This window comes from Panulirus ornatus, chromosome 48 (assembly GCF_036320965.1).
Source record: "Panulirus ornatus isolate Po-2019 chromosome 48, ASM3632096v1, whole genome shotgun sequence".
NCBI lineage: Eukaryota > Metazoa > Arthropoda > Malacostraca > Decapoda > Palinuridae > Panulirus > Panulirus ornatus.
This window is the reverse complement of record NC_092271.1, coordinates 1,410,033-1,428,875: the sequence shown is the minus strand read 5'-3', so window position 1 is coordinate 1,428,875 and position 18,843 is coordinate 1,410,033. Positions and strand designations below refer to the sequence as shown.

Genomic DNA, 18,843 nt, shown 5'->3' with positions numbered 1-18,843 from the left:
AGAGAGCAGAAGAGGGTGTTTTGAAATGGTTTGGGCACATGGAGAGAATGAGTGAGGAAAGATTGACCAAGAGGATATATGTGTCGGAGGTGGAGGGAACGAGGAGAAGAGGGAGACCAAATTGGAGGTGGAAAGATGGAGTGAAAAAGATTTTGTGTGATCGGGGCCTGAACATGCAGGAGGGTGAAAGGAGGGCAAGGAATAGAGTGAATTGCAGCGATGTGGTATACCGGGGTTGACGTGCTGTCAGTGGATTGAATCGGGGCATGTGAAGCGTCTGGGGTAAACCATGGAAAGCTGTGTAGGTATGTATATTTGCGTGTGTGGACGTATGTATATACATGTGTATGGGGGTGGGTTGGGCCATTTCTTTCGTCTGTTTCCTTGCGCTACCTCGCAAACGCGGGAGACAGCGACAAAGCTAAAAAAAAAAAAAAAAAATATATATATATATATATATATATATATATATATATATATATATATATATATATATATATATATATATATATATATATATATATATACATATATATATATGTGTGTGTGTGTGTGTGTGTCTGTGTGTCTGTGTGTGTATGTGTGTGTGTGAATGTAGGTTTGCGGCAGGGGTGTGTGATGTCCCCATGGTTGTTTAATTTGTTTATGGATGGGGTTGTTAGGGAGGTGAATGCAAGAGTTATGGAAAGAGGGGCAAGTATGCTGTCTGTTGTGGATGAGAGAATTTGGGAAGTGAGTCAGTTGTTCTTTGCTGATGATACAGCGCTGGTGGCTGATTCATGTGAGAAACTGCAGAAGCTGGTGACGGAGTTTGGTAAAGTGTGTGAAAGAAGAAAGTTGAGATTAATGTGAATAAGAGGGAGGTTATTAGGTACAGTAGGGTTGAGGGTCAAGTCAATTAGGAGGTAAGTTTGAATGGAGAAAAACTGGAGGAAGGAAAGTGTTTTAGTTATCTGGGAGTGGATCTGGCAGTGGATGGAACCATGGAAGCGGAAGTAGATCATAGGGTGGGGGAGGGGGCAAAAATTCTGGGAGCCTTGAAGAATGTATGGAAGTCGAGAACATTATCTCGGAAAACAAAAATTGGTATGTTTGAAGGAATAGTAGTTCCAACAATGTCGTATGGTTGCGAGGCGTGGGCTATGGATAGAGTTGTGCGCAGGAGGGTGGATGCGCTGGAAATGAGATGTTTGAGGACAATATGTGGTGTGAGGTGGTTTGATCGAGTAAGTAACAATAGGGTAAGAGAGATGTGCGGTAATAAAAAGAGTGTGGTTGAGAGAGCAGAAGAGGGTGTTTTGAAATGGTTTGGTCGCATGGAGAGAGTGAGTGAGGAAAGATTGACCAAGAAGATATATGTGTCAGAGGTGGAGGGAACGAGGAGAAGTGGGAGACCAAATTGGAGGTGGAAAGATGAAGTGAAAAAGATTTTGAGTGATCGGGGCCTGAAGATGCAGAAGGATGAAAGGCGTGCAAGGAATAGAGTGAATTGGAATGATGTGGTATACCGGGGTCGACGTGCTGTCAATGGATTGAACCAGGGTATGTGAAGCGTCTGGGGTAAAACGGGGTCGACGTGCTGTCAATGGATTGAACCACGGCATGTGAAGCGTCTGGGGTAAACCATGGAAAGTTCCGTGGGGCCTGGATGTGGAAAGGGAGCTGTGGTTTTGGTGCATTATTACATGACAGCTAGAGACTGAGTGTGAACGAATGGGGCATTTGTTGCCTTTTCCTAACGCTGCCTCGCACACATGAGGGGGGAGAGGGCTGTTATTCCATGTGTGGCGAGGTGGCGATGGGAATAGATAAAGGCAGACAGTATGAATTATGTACATGTGTTTATATGTGTATGTCTGTGTGTGTATATATATGTATACATTGAGATATATATAAAAGTTCCCAAGTGCACTTTCTCGTAATAGTTACATCATCAGGGGAGACACAAGAGAGAAATACAACAGTCAGCTGATATATAACGAAGAGACGTAGCTAGGACGGCATTTGGTAAACATCCGATTGTCCAAGACAGACAACCAGCGTATCATAAACTTATCATTTTACAAATTCTATCAACAATACAATTACCTAATTTCTACAGACCATCACTAATATTGAGATTATAATTCCTTGTGTATTTGACAGTAGAAGATTTAATGATATATCTCGTGGTAATTGAGTTAGAGTTGATAAATGAGATGGCATTACTCCAGTCAATACAATGACCATAGTTTTTGATTAAACAAAGCATTTGATTCCTTTCCTGTTCTTATACTATATTTATGTTGCTGAAGTCTAACAGAAAGATCCTTACCAGTCTGCCCGACATAAAACTTATCACAATTTCTCCATGGCACTTTATAGATGTACCCAGAGAATTTTCTGGTGAATTCCTGATTAAGATATTCTTTATAGTATTATTGTTGCTGAAGGCAACATTTACATTAAAGGATTAAGCAACATGGGAAGTAAAGTAAAATTATAAACAAAATGGAAAACAAAAGATTCTTGGAGTCAATGGGAGGTTTGGGCTCAATTCTATAAAATGATTTCTTTGCAAACTTAAGGTATTTATCAATGAAAGCTCTACGGTACTTTAACTTAGATCCAATAGAATATATCTTCTCAAACTCATTACCAATATACTCTGGACTGCAAATACGTAATGCGATAAGGAACATAGATTGAAATGATAATTCAACTGTCATGTAGAGATGAGTAACAATGGATATATGAGCATACGTTGGTAGGTTTTCTGTACATGCTAAACTTAAACCTGTTTCCTTGCCTATAGATCATACAATCTAAAAAGGGTAACGCACCATTATTTTCATTTTCTACAGTAAATTTGATGGAAGGTACTAAAATGTTAAGTAAGGGGAGAAATATTTGTAAATTTTCATATGTTGGCCAAACAAAAAGAACAACAACTACGTGGTCGACCCCGGTATACCACATCGTTCCAATTCACTCTATTCCTTGCACGTCTTTCACCCTCCTGCATGTTCAGGCCCCGATCACTAAAAATCTTTTTCACTCCATCTTTCCACTTCCAATTTGGTCTCCCACTTCTCGTTACCTCCACCTCTGACACATATATCCTCTTTGTCAAGCATTCCTCACTCATTCTCTCCATGTGACCAACCCATTTCAAAACGCCCTCTTCTCCTCTCTCAGCCACACTCTTTTTATTACCACACATCTCTCTTACCCTTTCATTACTTTCTCGATCAAACCAACTCACACCACATATTGTCCTCAAACATCCCATTTCCAGCACACCAACTCTCCTCCGCATAACTTCCCAAGCTCTCTCAACCACAACTGATTGCACACTTGCCACTCTTTCCAAAACTCTCGCACTCACCCCCCTAACAACCTACCATCCATAAACAAATTAAACAACTATGGAGACATCACGCATCCCTGCCACAAACCAACATTCACTGAGAACCAATCACTTTCCTCTCATCCTACTCGTACACATGCCTTAAATCTTCGATAAAAAATTTTCACTGTTTCTAGCAATGTGCCACTCACACCATACATTTCAATACCTTCCATAGAGCATCTCTATCAACTCTATCATACGCCTTCTCCAGATCCATAAATGCTACATACAAATCCTTTGCTTTTCTAAGAATTTCTCACATACATTTTTCAAACTAAACACCTGATCCACACATCCTCTACCACTTCTGAAACCACACTGCTCTTCCCCAGTATGATGTCCTGTACATGTTTTCATCCTCTTAATCAATACCCTCCCAATATAATTTCCTAGGAATACTCAACAAACTTATACCTCTGTAATTTGAGCACTCACTTTTATCCAATCCTCTGGCACTTCACCATAAGTCATACATACATTAAATAACCTTCCCAACCAGTCAACAATACAGTCACCATTTTCTTTTCTATATTCCCCTGCAATATCATCCAAACCTGCTGCCTTGCTGGCTTTCATCTTCTGCAAAGCTTTTACTACCTCTTCTCTGTTTACCAAATCATTCTCCCTAACCCTCTCACTTTGCACTCTACCTCAACCATAACACCCTATATTTGCCACTCTATCATCAAACACATTCAACAAACCTTCAAAATACTTACTCCATCTTCTCACATCACGACTACTTGTTATCACCTCCCCATTAGCCCCCTCACTGATGTTCCCATTTGTTCCCTTGTCTTTCGCACTTTATTTACCTCCTTCCAAAACATCTTTTTATTTTCCCTAAAATTTAATGATACTCTCTCAACCTATCTCTCATTTGCACTCTTTTTCACCTCTTGCACCTTTCTCTTGACCTTTTGCCGCTTTCTTTTATACATCCCCAGTCATTTGCATTATTTCCCTGCAAAAATCGTCCAAATACCTCCCTCTTCTCTTTCGCTAATAATCTTACTTCTTCATTCACCACTCACTACCCTTTCTAATCTGCCCACCTCCCACGCTTCTCATGCCACAAGCATCTTTTGCGCAATCCATCACTGCTTCCCTAAATATATCTCATTCCTCCTTCACTCCCTTACGTCCTTTGTTCTCACCTTTTTCCATTCTGTACTCAGACTCTCCTGGTACTTCCTCACACAAGTCGCCTTCCCAAGCTCACTTAATCTCACCACTCTCTTCACCCTAACATTCTCTCTTCTTTTCTGAAAAGCTCCAGAAATCTTCACCTTCGCTTCCACAAGATAATGATCAGAAACCCCTCCAGTTGCACCTCTCAACACATCAACATCCAAAAGGATTATATATATAAAACATACAAACCTCCAACAGCCAGGATCGAACCCGGGACCCCTGTGCAAGAGGCAGGCATGCTAACCGCTAGGCTATGGGACTGTAGCCTAGTCCCATAGCCTAGCGGTTAGCATGCCTGCCTCTTGCACAGGGGTCCCGGGTTCGATCCTGGCTGTTGGAGGTTTGTATGTTCTATGAAGGTGCGCGTTCATATGCACTTTATTCGTATATATATATATATATATATATATATATATAAATAATCCTTTAAATTATTTATGGATAGGTTGGTAAGGAAGATAAATGCAAGAGTTTTAGAGAGAGGGGCGAGTATGAAGTCTGCTAGGGATGAGAGTTCGTGGGAAGTCAGTCAGTTGTTTTGAAGTGATACAACGTTGATTGCTGAATAGAGCAAGAAACTGTAGAAGTTGGTGACCGAGTTTAGAAAAGTGCGAAAGGAGACGTTGAGAGTGAATGTGAATGAAGTGAGATTTTTTAGGCTTAGTAGGGTTGACGGACGTGGTGTTTGGTATTTAAATTTGATTGGGTAGAAATTGGAGGAAATTAAGTGTTTCAGATATCTGGGAGTGGACTTAGCAGCAAATGGATCCATGGAAGAGAAAGTGAGTCATAGCGGGAAGGGAGCTAACGTTCTGAGAGCGATGAAAAACGTGTGGAAAGAGAAAATGTTATCTGGGAGGGCAAAAATGAGCATGTTTGAAGGATTAGTAGTTCCAGCAATATTGCTTGGTTACGAGGCATTGGCTATAGATTGATTTGTGCGGAGGTAGGTGAATGTGCTAGAAATGAAATATTTGAGGACGATATGTGGTGTGACCGGGTTAGATCCAAAGAGTGATGACAAGGTAGGAGAGATTTCTAGAAATAAAAAGAGCTTGGTTGAGAGAGAAGAAGAGGGTGTATTGAAATGGTTTGGTCACACGAAGAGAATGAGTGAGGAAAGGTTGATTAAGAGGATATATGTGTCAGAGGTGGAGGGAACAAGAAGAAGCGGGAGACCAAATTGGAGGTAGAAGGATGGAGTGAAAAAGATTTTGCACGATCGGGGCCTGAACATGCAGGAGTGTGTAGGAGTGCACGGAAAACAGTAGATGGGAACGATGTGTTTTACTGGGGTGAACGTGCTGTCATTGGTCTGAACGAGGGTATGTGAAGCATCTGAGGTAAGCCATGGATAGGTTTCCGAAGGCTTGTGCTTTTGGTGCAACACACATGACAGCTCGTGTATGGATGTGAGAGGATGTGGCTTTTCTTCTGTTTCCTGGCGCTACCTCGCTGACGCAAGGGTTGGCGATCGGGTGTGGGGTAGAAGAAGAGGATGTATATTCTACTTTTTTCTTCTCTTTCTTGTGTTTATGTTGTTTCTAATGTCCATAAACTGAAGATACGATTCAGATTCCTTAAGAGATGCCTCGATGAACAAGTGCTTCCTAGACCAATCCTGCCGCAACGGTTGTCGTTTTTGTCTAATCGACCATTTGATAATTTCCTAAAGTGCATTTTGAAAAAACACATCAAACTAACGAGGATGAGATGGAGTAGGCCTTTTGCATTTGAAGAGAGAAGAAACGTGCCTTTCAAATGACTATACGTACACAGTGGAAGAACCGTACGTTGGACTACTGCTACAATAGATTAAGGAAGGAACAGAATAGACTTCAGAGGAAACTAAACTGTAAGTTAGACCTTCTCAAAGAAAATAGTGATTGGACTAAGAACACAAACCCTTCCTTTGTGATGAACCTGTCCAATAAACAGCTTGACAAGGATTCTTTGTGTGTCCCAGGCTACGGATTAAGTTTTGTTTGCTCTAACAAGGAAGTCAACAGTGTTGATAATACAAGGTCATTCTGTAATTCAGAAGAGTACAGTTAACCATCTGATGATGAAATAAACATCTGTAAATGTTTAGTGTATGCTAGATTGTCAAGACAGTGGTATCTAATTGTCCAAAAAAATTTATAAGTGGTTTTAACAGTTTCATAAAAGATAATGATATACACATAAATAAAGAAGATAAGAATGATACAGTTGTGATTATGAACAAAGGTAATCATTTATGTATAATGAATGATCTTTTAAGTGATGACACAACATACTTTAAACACAGCAAGGATTCCGTAGAAGCAGTTAAACCTCACTTAGATAAAGAACTGAAGTTGTTGTTGAAAGGTAATGATTCTCTCATCAGAAGGTTTCTCATAATTGTCCCCTTCATTGCCACATATGTATGGACTTATCATAATATATAAGCCAAACTTTCCAGTAAGACCTATAGTGAGTTTAGTGGGATCCATCATATGTAAATTCTTCAAAGTGGTTACTTTCTTTATTAAGCCCATTAGTGGGTAAGATATCAAATTCTAATATCATGAACAATGTAGATTTAGTTAACAAGCTTAATCATCATTTCAAACTGGCAAGTTTTGATGTTTCATCTTTGTTCACAAAAGTTCCAGTTGATGACCTCTTAGAATATTTGGTTGATGTCTTGGGTAATATTCATGTACCTGTTCCAAAGACTGTTTTCACTGAATTGATAAAATTGTGTATAATAGATTGTATTTCAGTTTGATGGAGAATATTAAGCTCTTTTTCACCAGTATGAAGTAATCTTTATATAGAATTATTTGAAAGAAAATTACTAATCCATCTGGCTTAGGGATGGAATCTTTTTAAGTTAGCATATACAGAAAACATATCAACGTTTGCTCGTATATCCATTATTACTCAGCTCAACATAACAGAGTTGAATTATTATCATTCCAGTCTATGTTCCTCAGAGCGTTACGTATATGCAGTCTAGAATTCATTGATGATTCTGAGATATATATTCTATTGGTTCAAGGTTAAAGTATCCTAGATCTTTCATTAATAAATCCCTGAAGTTGGCAAAGAAACCATTTTATCCAGTTAAACCCAAACCTCCCCTTGACACTAAGAATTTTTTAGTTCTCCCTTTTAGTGATAATTGTACATTACTTCCCGGGCTGCTTAAATCATTCAATGCAAATGTTACCTTCAGCACTAACAATGATATACAGAATTTCTTAAGAACTAACCAGAAACTTCTACAGGCTTTGTTTATAAAGTACCATGTAAAAATTGCAATATGTTTTATGTTGGGCAGACTGGAAAAGGTCTTTATGTTTCACTTAAGTAAAACAGATATAGTTTAAGAATAGGACGAGAGTCAAATGCATTGTTTGATCATGTTAAAGATTATAAACATTATATTGACTGGAGTAATGCTGATTAACATTTTTACCAGGAGAAATATCACTGAATCTTCTAAATTATTGAATGCACAAAGAACTGTAACCTTAATATTAGTGAAGGTCTATACAAATTGGATAGCTTTATTGTTAATAAAACTTGTAAACAGTACCCCTTCTTGTCCACATAATAAGTTCATGATACGCCTGTTGCCAGACTCAACTCACCCGACCTCCATTCGGGTAGTCGCTTGTTTACCAAATGGCGTCCTAGCTACGTCTCTTCTTTGTATATCTCTCTTGTGTTTGTTCTTTGTATTTCTCTCTTGTGTCTCCCCTGATGATGTAATTATCATACGAAAGCGCACATGTGAACTTACCGTGTTTCACTTCCCCGTGGACTCAGGAAGATATTTGATCACACGCTCAGGTGTGATCCTTTCCAATAAACATATGATCTGTGTGTGAGTATATGAAGTGTGTGCTTGTGTGCCATCGTCTAATTCCTATATTTTCCATTTCACTACATGACCACAAAGGGGACAGCCATCTTGGTCTTCCGTTTGTGGATGCTGCAAGGATCGTCACCAGCCTTCAGCGATCAGGACAACCCAGCGTCCTTCACTCCTTCCCGGTTAGCAAGGTAGGACAACCCAGTAGAGTCCTTCACTCCCTCCTGATAGCAAGGTAGGACAACCCAGTATTTGTCTCTATTTAGCAAACGAAGAATAATGTGTCATCCTCGAATCTTCGTGCTCGTAAATGGAATTACTTGTCTTCTCTGCTTAATATGGTTCCCAGTGAACCACAACTTCCACTTCAAACAAACATCGACAAGTATGTCTCATCTGTCTTATTTGAACCTTATCCTCTGAATGTTTTTCTCGGGAGAAAGACAGAGACAGTTGGTTTTTACCTTCTGAAAGTGTTTCAAGTGTGATTACAGAAATTCTCTTTCATTCTGCCTTCTTATCAATATGTTGTTCTGAGATCTTGTTTAGCACTTAAAGAATTTACATACAGCCAGCTAAATCAACCCTGAAAATCTAATCAAACACAGTAAATAACTAAGCTTAAAGCTTCATTTACGCCAGCTGGGCTGTTAAATTCATGTTCTGTTAATCAGTTATAAACTATTTCGTAAACAAGTTTCGTGAATTCTTAGTCATCGTCCAGATATAGGAAATGGTTGGACAGATTTGAAGCGCAATACTGAGGTGCGAAAGGACAGCAATATACTTCTTCTTTGACTAGATATTTAGAGAGGAAGATGGTAATACGAAGACATTATGTAACATCTAATTTTTCTTACGAATACTTAAAGATATACGTAAATCTGTCATCTACGTTTCTCCTCTCATATCTCTAATGTCCCTATGTGTGCAGAGCTCTCTCATGCTAGAATGTCTCCTGTGTCAGGTTGCTGACGCTGTGCTACCTGCTGGTGTTCATGTCCCTGTGTGTGTTGTGCACAGTTCTCTCATGCTAGAATGTCTCCTGTGTCAGGTTGCTGACGCTGTGCTACCTGCCGGTGTTCAACGCGTGGCTCCTCCTGTGTCCCTGGACGCTGGCCCATGATTGGCAGATGGCCTCCATACCTCTCGTCACCTCCCTCACGGACGCCCGGAACATCGCCTCTCTCTTGTTCTACGTCGCCCTCATACTTATACTCAGAGCTGGCTGCCTCATGAAGGTTAGATGAGGAGTCTTGTATGTCGCCCTCATTCATACACCCACAGTGACTGCCTCATGAAGGCTGTCATCGTTAAACAAACTTAAAATTTCATGAGTTTCTTGAGGTTCAAAAATCCCTCAAGAGGCCACAAAGACCATGCTAATGTGACTTCCAATATCTTTTGTGTTTGTCTGGGTAGAATTGGAGAGTTTTGTTTCATGAGTCATATGCAGACTATAAACTTATGTACTGACGTGTATTTGCAATGGGAAGTTATTAATTAGAAGTTGTCAAGTGTTTCTTTATGTTCGAGGTTTTCTATAAGCCAAGGATGTCAGCGGTGTACATAGTAACGAAGCAACAGTCTGTAGGTCTCATTTCATTGATCACATACTTGCGAAACCCACATATACCCACATATACAGCACATACATATACATACATATCAGTCCATCAGGCTATAAATACACACACACACACACACACACACACACACAACACACACACACACACACAGATTCACTGCGCCTTCCTGGAAGACAGCGTCACACCAGGCCTGCAGCAACTCACACCCTCCTGGTCCCGCGCTCAGACTTACCTCACATATTCTCGTTCTTTGTCTTCGACAGTTTTTTTTAGCCTCATTCTCTCAGGAATCTTTGTCCTTTGCGACATTTTTCTTGTTTCTTTCCTGAACGTTCTTTGTTTACGTCAGCCAAAGCATCGCTCTTTTCTACGTCTAAATTTAGCATATCCCACGTCACTCGACCTACCGTCCCTCGCTCAGCTTGCTATAAATATTCCGAGACCCCCTCAATAATTTCATTTTCTAATGTTTGCACAGAAAATATTTATATTTCCCTTACGTTCATCCTCTGCACCTCGACCTGCAATTATTCTTTTAATATAGTTTGACCTTTGTGTTCCTGTGTTGTCTTAATGATAGATTACGTTCCCCTCTCCATCCTTATTACTCTGTATACCAATTCCTATAATCATTCTTCTTCTTGTTTATGCTTGTAGTATTATGTCTTTTCCTCCTGATATTCTGTTGCTGTTCCCTTCTTTCCTCTTTCCTTCAGCCTCTCTTTTGTCTCTTCGTGTAGTGAGAATCTATCTTCGTATCATGCCTCATTACCCCCGTCATGTCTTGCTCACATTCATCCATACCATTACATCACGTTTTCTTTACGTTAAACAACGATCATGTTCCCATTCCCAGCGTCAAGTTACTGTTTTCTGTGACTGGAAATTTCTCGTATTTTATCATCTCACACAGAATCTCTGTTCCCTCATCCCTAATGAAGCTCCCAACCTTGCTTTCCTAGAAGAAACTTTCTCTTTCCCTTCCCCAAGGAACTCCCTGGATCTCCCTGGCCCGAGGAACTCCCTGGATCTCCCTGGCCCGAGGAACTCCCTGGATCTCCCTCACTGAGGAACTCCCTGGATCTCCCTCACCTGAGGAACTCCCTGGATCTCCCTCACTGAGGAACTCCCTGGATCTCCCTCACTGAGGAACTCCCTGGATCTCCCTCACCTGTGGAACTCCCTGGATCTCCCTCACCTGAGGAACTCCCTGGATCTCCCTCACCTGAGGAACTCCCTGGATCTCCCTCACCTGAGGAATTCCCTGGATCTCCCTCACCTGTGGAACTCCCTGGATCTCCCTCACCTGAGGAACTCCCTGGATCTCCCTCACCCTTGGTTGCCTCCATGTTCTTCTTCAATAATGTTACAATAATGTTTTCTCTTGCCTGACCTCCCGTCTTCCTGACCACAGCCACCCAGCCACCAGCCTGGCCTCACTTCCTGCTCAACGTTCCCAGCCACACTAGTGTCCCTCTTGTGTGGCGCTCCACTGCGCTCCACTGCGCTCCACTGCGCTCCACTGCGCTCCTACGATCCTGACTGTTGATGCCTGGCTCTCTCTCTCTCTCTCTCTCTCTCTCTCTCTCTCTCTCTCTCTCTCTCTCTCTCTCTCTCTCTCTCTCTCTCTCTCTCTCTCTCTCTCAGTTCTAACTTGCCTCTCTGCCTCACCAGGGCAGCGAGGGTAAGGCGGTGCTGCTGGGGCTCTCACTGCTGGTGCTTCCCTTCCTGCCCGCCACCAACCTTCTCTTCACCGTCGGCTTCGTCGTCGCTGAAAGAATCCTTTATATCCCCAGGTGAGTGTTGCCAGCGTTCTATATCCCCAGGTGAGTCTTGGCAGCGTTCTATATCCCCAGGTGAGTCTTGGCAGCGTTCTATATCCCCAGGTGAGTGCTTGGCAGCGTTCTATATCCCCAGGTCAGTGTTGGCAGCGTTCTATATCCCCAGGTCAGTGTTGGCAGCGTTCTATATCCCCAGGTGAGTGTTGGCAGCGTTCTATATCCCCAGGTGAGTGTTGGCTGCGTTCTATATCCCCAAGTGAGTGTTGGCTGCGTTCTATATCCCCAGGTGAGTGTTGGCAGCGTTCTATATCCCCAGGTGAGTGTTGGCAGCGTTCTATATCCCCAGGTGAGTGTTGGCAGCGTTCTATATCCCCAGGTGAGTGTTGGCAGCGTTCTATATCCCCAGGCGAGTGTTGGAAGCGTTCTATATCCCCAAGTGAGTGTTGGCAGCGTTCTATATCCCCAGGTGAGTGTTGGCAGCATTCTATATCCCTAGGTGAGTGTTGGCAGCGTTCTATATCCCCAGGAGAGTGTTGGCAGCGTTCTATATCCCCAGGTGAGTGTTGGCAGCATTCTATATCCCTAGGTAAGTGTTGGCAGCGTTCTATATCCCCAGGTGAGTGTTGGCAGCGTTCTATATCCCCAGGCGAGTGTTGGCAGCGTTCTATATCCCCAAGTGAGTGTTAGCAGCGTTCTATATCCCCAGGTGAGTGTTGGCAGCGTTCTATATCCCCAGGTGAGTGTTGGCAGCGTTCTATATCCCCAGGTGAGTGTTGGCAGCGTTCTATATCCCCAAGTGAGTGTTGGCAGCGTTCTACATCCCCAAGTGAGTGTTGGCAGCGTTCTATATCCCCAGGTGAGTGTTGGCAGCATTCTATATCCCTAGGTGAGTGTTGGCAGCGTTCTATATCCCCAGGTGAGTGTTGGCAGCGTTCTATATCCCCAGGTGAGTGTTGGCAGCGTTCTATATCCCCAGGTGATTGTTGGCAACGTTCTATATCCCCAGGCGAGTGTTGGCAGCGTTCTATATCCCCAAGTGAGTGTTGGCAGCGTTCTATATCCCCAGGTGAGTGTTGGCAGTATTCTATATCCCCAGGTGAGTGTTGGCAGCGTTCTATATCCCCAGGTGAGTGTTGGCAGCGTTCTATATCCCCAGGTGAGTGTTGGCAGCATTCTATATCCCCAGGTGAATGTTAGCAGCGTTTTAAATCCCCAAGTGAGTGTTGGCAACGTTCTATATCCCCAGGTGAGTGTTGGCAACGTTCTATATCCCCAGGTGAGTGTTGGCAGCGTTTTACACCCCAAAGTTGAGTGTTGGCAACGTTCTATATCCCCAGGTGAGTGTTGGCAGCGTTCTATATCCCCAGGTGAGTGTTGGCAGCGTTCTATATCCCCAGGTCAGTGTTGGCAGCGTTCTATATCCCCAGGTGAGTGTTGGCAGCGTTCTATATCCCCAGGTGAGTGTTGGCTGCGTTCTATATCCCCAGGTCAGTGTTGGCAGCGTTCTATATCCCCAGGTGAGTGTTGGCAGCGTTCTATATCCCCAGGTGAGTGTTGGCTGCGTTCTATATCCCCAAGTGAGTGTTGGCTGCGTTCTATATCCCCAGGTGAGTGTTGGCAGCGTTCTATATCCCCAGGTGAGTGCTGGCAGCGTTCTGTATCCCAAGGTGAGGGTTGGCTGCGTTCAATATCCCCAGGTGAGTGTTGGGAGCGTTCTATATCCCCAGGTGAGTGCTGGCAGCGCTCTATGTCTCAGCGATCATTATCCTCAGATAGGTGATGGAAGCGTTCTATATCTTCAGGTGAGTGTTGGTAGCGTTCTATATCCCCAGTTGAAAGTTGCTAGCGCTCTATGTCATCAGGTAGATGCTGGTAGCGTTCTATATCCCCATGTGAGTATTGTCAGCGTTCTGCTTCCCCAGGTGAGTGTTGGCAGCACTTTGTATCACCAGGTAGATGCTAGAAGCATTCTATATCCCCCAGATGAATGATATCAGCGCTCTATATCACAGGTGAGTGTTGGCAGCGTTCTATATCCCCAGGTGAGTGCTATCAGCGCTCTATATCCCAGGTGAGTATTGGCAGCGTTCTATATCCCCAGGTGAGTGCTATCAGCGCTCTGTATCCCCAGGTGAGTGTTGGTAGCTCTTCAGTTAGGTTCTGGCGCGTTGTATATCCTAAAGTGAGTGTTGGCTGTATTCTATACCCCGGGTGAGTGTTGGCAGCGTTCTATATCCCCAGGTGAGTGCTATCAGCGCTCTATATCCCCAGGTGAGTGTTGGTAGCTCTTCAGTTAGGTTCTGGCGCGTTGTATATCCTAAAGTGAGTGTTGGCTGTATTCTATACCCCGGGTGAGTGTTGGCAGCGTTCTATATCCCCAGGTGAGTGCTATCAGCGCTCTATATCCCCAGGTGAGTGTTGGTAGCTCTTCAGTTAGTATATCCTAAGGTGAGTGTTGGCTGTATTCTATACCCCGGGTGAGTGTTGGCAGCGCGCTATATCCTCGGGCAGATGCTGGAAATGCTCTATATCCCCAGATGAGTGTTGGCAGCGCTTTATATCACCAGGTAGGTGCTGCAGCGTTCTATATCACCAGGTAAGTGCTGGCAGCGTTCTATATCCCATTGTGAGTATTGACAGCGTTCTATATCCCATGGTGAGTGTTGAGAGCGTTCTGTATCTCTAGGTGAGTGTTGACAGCTATCTATATCTCAAGTAAGTGTTGGCGGCGCTCTATATCCCCAGATGAGTGTTGGCAACGCTCTTTATCCCCGGGTGAATGTTGGCAGCGCTCTATATCGCCAGGTAGGTGCTCGAAGCGTTCTATATCCCCAAGTGAGTACTGGGAGCGTTCTACAACCCGAGCGCTTTATATCACCAGGTAGGTGCTGCAGCGTTCTATATTACCGGGTAAGTGCTGGTAGCGTTCTATTTCCCATGGTGAGTATTGACAGTGTTGAGAGCGTTCTGTATCCCTAGGTGAGTGTTGACTGCGATCTATGTCTCAGGTAAGTGTTGGCGGCGCTCTATATCCCCAGATGAGTATTGGCAACGCTCTAATCCCCAGGTGAGCGCTGGCAGCGTTCTATATCCACAGGTAGGTGCTGGAAGCGTTCTATTTCCAGAGATGAGTGTTAGCAGCGCTCCATATCCCTAGGTGAGTCTTGGTAGCGTTTTATTTCCCCAGGTGAGTGTTGGCTGCGTTTTATATCCCTAGGGGAGTATTGGCAACGCTCTATATCCCCGGGTGAGTGTTGGCAGCGCTTTATATCGCCGGGTAGGTGCTTGAAGCGTTCCATATCCCCAAGTGAGTGCTGGCAGCGTTCTATATCCCCAGGTGAGTGTTGTCAGCGTTCTATACCCACAGGTAGGTGCTGAAAGCGTGCTATTTCTAGAGGTGAGTGTTAGCAGCGCTCTATATCCCCAGGTGAGTCTTGGCAGCGTTCTATTTCCCCAGATGAGTGTTGGCTGCGTTTTATATCCCCAGGTGAGTGCTAGCAGCGCTCTACATAGCCACGCAGGCGCTGAAAGCGTTCTATATACCCAGGTGAGTTCTGGCAGCGTTCTATATCCTCAGGTGAGTGTGGGCTGCGTTTTATATCCCCAGTTGAGTATTGGCAGCGTTCTATATTCCCAGGTGAGTGTTGGCAGCGCCCTATATAGCCATGTAGGTGCTGGAAGCGTTCAATATCCTCAGGTGAGTGTTGGTAGCGCTCTATATCCCCAGGTATGCGTTGGCAACGTTTTATATGGATAGCTCAGTGTTGGCAGCTCTCTCTATCCCCAGGTGAGTGTTGGCAGTCTTCTATATCCCCAGGTGAGTGTTGGCAGCGTTCTATATCCCCAGGTGAGTGTTGGCAGCGTTCTATATCCCCAGCTGAGTGTTAGAAGCTTTCTATATCCCCAAGTGAGTGTTGGTAGCGCTCTATATGCCTATGCGAGCATTGACAGCGTTTTGTACCCCCAGGTGAATGCTAGCAACGTTCTATATCCCCAGGTGAGTGTTGGTAGCGCCCTATATTCCATGTGAGTGTTGGCAGCATTCTATGTTCATAGTGAGTTATGGTAGTGTTGGCGGCGTAGGTAGGTGCTGGCAACACTGGTAGCGTTCTAACATCCTCGCGGGGATTTCCAAAGAATTTGCTAATCATAAGAGTGTGTTGGCAGCGATCTGTGCATTAACAACAATGTTGGAAATGTTGGAAATAATCTATATCCTCAAGCGTTATTCGTGCCCAGGTCGTTGTTGGAAGTGTTATTCGTGCCATGGTCGGTGTTGTTAGAGTTATTCGTGCCCAAGTTGGTGTTGGAAGAGCTATTCTTGCCCAAGACAGTGTTGGAAGTGTTATTCGTGCCCAGATATGTGTTGGAAGTGTTATTCATGCCCAAGACAGTGTCGGAAGTGTTATTCGTGCCTAGATATGTGTTGGAAGTGTTATTCGTGCTCTGGTTGGTGTTGAAAGTGTTATTCGTGCTCTGGTCGTTGTTGGAAGTGTTATTCGTGCTCTGGTCGTTGTTGGAAGTGTTATTCGTGCTCTGGTCGGTGTTGGAAGTGTTATTCGTGCCCAGGTCGTTGTTGGAAGTGTTATTCGTGCTCTGGTCGTTGTTGGAAGTGTTATTCGTGCTCTGGTCGTTGTTGGAAGTGTTATTCGTGCTCTGGTCGGTGTTGGAAGTGTTATTCGTGTCCAGGTAGGTGTTTGGACACATTCTACGTTCTCAGATGTTGTTTGCCAGGATTCTGGATCCTGTGCCAGTGTTGGTTGCATTATGCAGCCTCAGCTGGGCGCTGGGGGTGTTATGTATCCCTAAATGGGAGGCGAGAGGTCATATACACGTACAATATGTTGGGATCTTCCGGCACCACACGTTACACACTGGAAGTTTACTGGAACTTATATGACATGATCCGGAAGTTCCATCACGGAGTTCACTGGAAATATTGAGAAGTAAAAACCTTATATCATAATAGGTTGGCATTCACAAGTAAGAGAACGTTCACAGAAAGTTGTATGATCCGCCTGTGTGATGATCTGGTACATGTGAGCTGAGGTGCGGGAGGTGAGATGGCATGATAATGTTGTGTCTGACGGCTCATAATAACAACATAAGTTGTGGCAGTTGTGATATTTCTGTGTGCTGAGTCTCATATCCTGTTGTAGCCTTAGTGTATACAGAGACACGCGCGGTGTTGGCAGGAAATTACATAAGAATATTGATAAGTATTACACTATTGCTACCAATATTCTGTGTGAGGAATATTGGGTGCCAGGTGTGCGGAGGATATGGAAATTTTTGTTTCTTTATACCAAAAAATTTACCCTTATGTATTCGTATTACATACACAGACACAACGTTATTATTATGGGTGAATAACATGATTTATATATAGAAATATCACACCCACATACAAGTGTGGGGAGGTCGAGCCACAGGCGTGTGTAAGGAGGTTATTGAAGTGATGTTTCTCTGGAATTGTTCCGGTCTTCATATATCATCATCTGCAGCAAAGTCTTCCATTATGACCCTGGCATTATGTAACGTTGCGTAGTTTCATCCACCAGAGCAAGTTCACTGGGGACGCCTTCCTTCCCTCCATTCGTAATCTGACACTAAGATTGACGTATAAGTGACCAATTGCTTCGCAGTTATCATGATTTTTTTCTTGCCTCTCTTCTTCAAATGACACACGTCTTCCTCTCAGTAACCCAGAGCACAAGAATGCTTGTTGCCCTCTGGGTGTCGTGCACACATGACCCTTTGGTGGACGACATCCACTGTTGTCGTCCTGAGGAGATGTTAGCAATGGTCAACAACAAATATTATTATGGCATCTAGGGTTATCAAGGCCATACATTCAAGAACAATTTGAAATTATCAAAGACATTAACGTAGTATTTCGAATGATCAAGAACGTATACGAGGTGCCTTCCATCACCAAGTTTGTATTGTTCTGTCATTTTCTCAGTTCTTCTACGTATAGGAAAATCATTTTCATAAATTATTTCTGCATAAGGAAGCTACACACAACATCAAGTTACCTTCTAAGCTCACCCCAAGTTACAGTGACTGATGATAAGCCAATAGTAATACAAACTATAACCTTACATTTTCCTCATCCCACGTCATTCATTCATACACTGTTGAGTGTTGGCATAGTGAAGATAGCACACCGCTGGAGGAGACCTGGATAGGCTATCAATGGTACTTATGATGGTGTTATTTAACCATAGAAGGTAGACCATCAGCTGATGCTGGTCGGTTTTTCTTGAGTAAACATGAATAGCTGTTTATGGGTTAGTTATAGAAGCGTTCAATACCTTCAGGTAGTGTCAAGAACGCTTTATATCTCAAGGTAGATCTAAAGAAATTGGGGTAATGGGAGCATTTTTTTCCCTTAATGAATATCGGAAACTGTGTGAATCCTTAAATGAGTGTTGGAAACGTTACAAATCCTCGGTTCAGTGTTAACAACTTTTAACATCTTCAGCTGAGTGTGGGGGGGCGTTCTATATGCCAGTTCGATATAGAAATTGTTTTGTGTTGGCTCCGTCCTGGATGCCTCAGGAGGAACTGAAAGTGATACACGTCGCCAAGTGTCATGTGAAGAACCAGGGAACGCTTAAGAGCAGCGTTGCCAGGAGACATACTCGAGACCACTCACTCACTGGGAGACTCAGAGTTCCTTCCATCGACCACGACTCAAAAGTGTCACATGCTCACGGTGTCTGATTGCCGGACCCTCTGGGGTGTATCGGTAGTGAGTAAAGAATGCAGGATTCCATTACAGGTGACACGGAGCAACGTCAGGGAATGACAAGGAATTCATTCATGAAAACCTTGGGGGATGGAATCCGGTTAATGTAACGGATGCAGTTGACGTGGGATACAGAAAGTGCAATATCTAGCAAATGATGGTGGCACAGACGGAGATGGAACCTGCAGTGTGAGGCGCGACCCGGGTGGAACTGGGAAGACGTGCAATGGAAAAGGATGACAGAAAATGCACAGAGTCGTCGTGCAATGCATGAAGACAACTCAGAA

At 43.6% G+C, this 18,843-nt stretch overlaps 1 pseudogene; it reads left to right on the top strand.

Annotated features, from left to right (window-relative positions):
• Nucleotides 1-18,843, top strand: part of LOC139764050 (protein O-mannosyl-transferase TMTC1-like) — a 571,510-nt pseudogene that overhangs the window by 325,444 nt on the left and 227,223 nt on the right.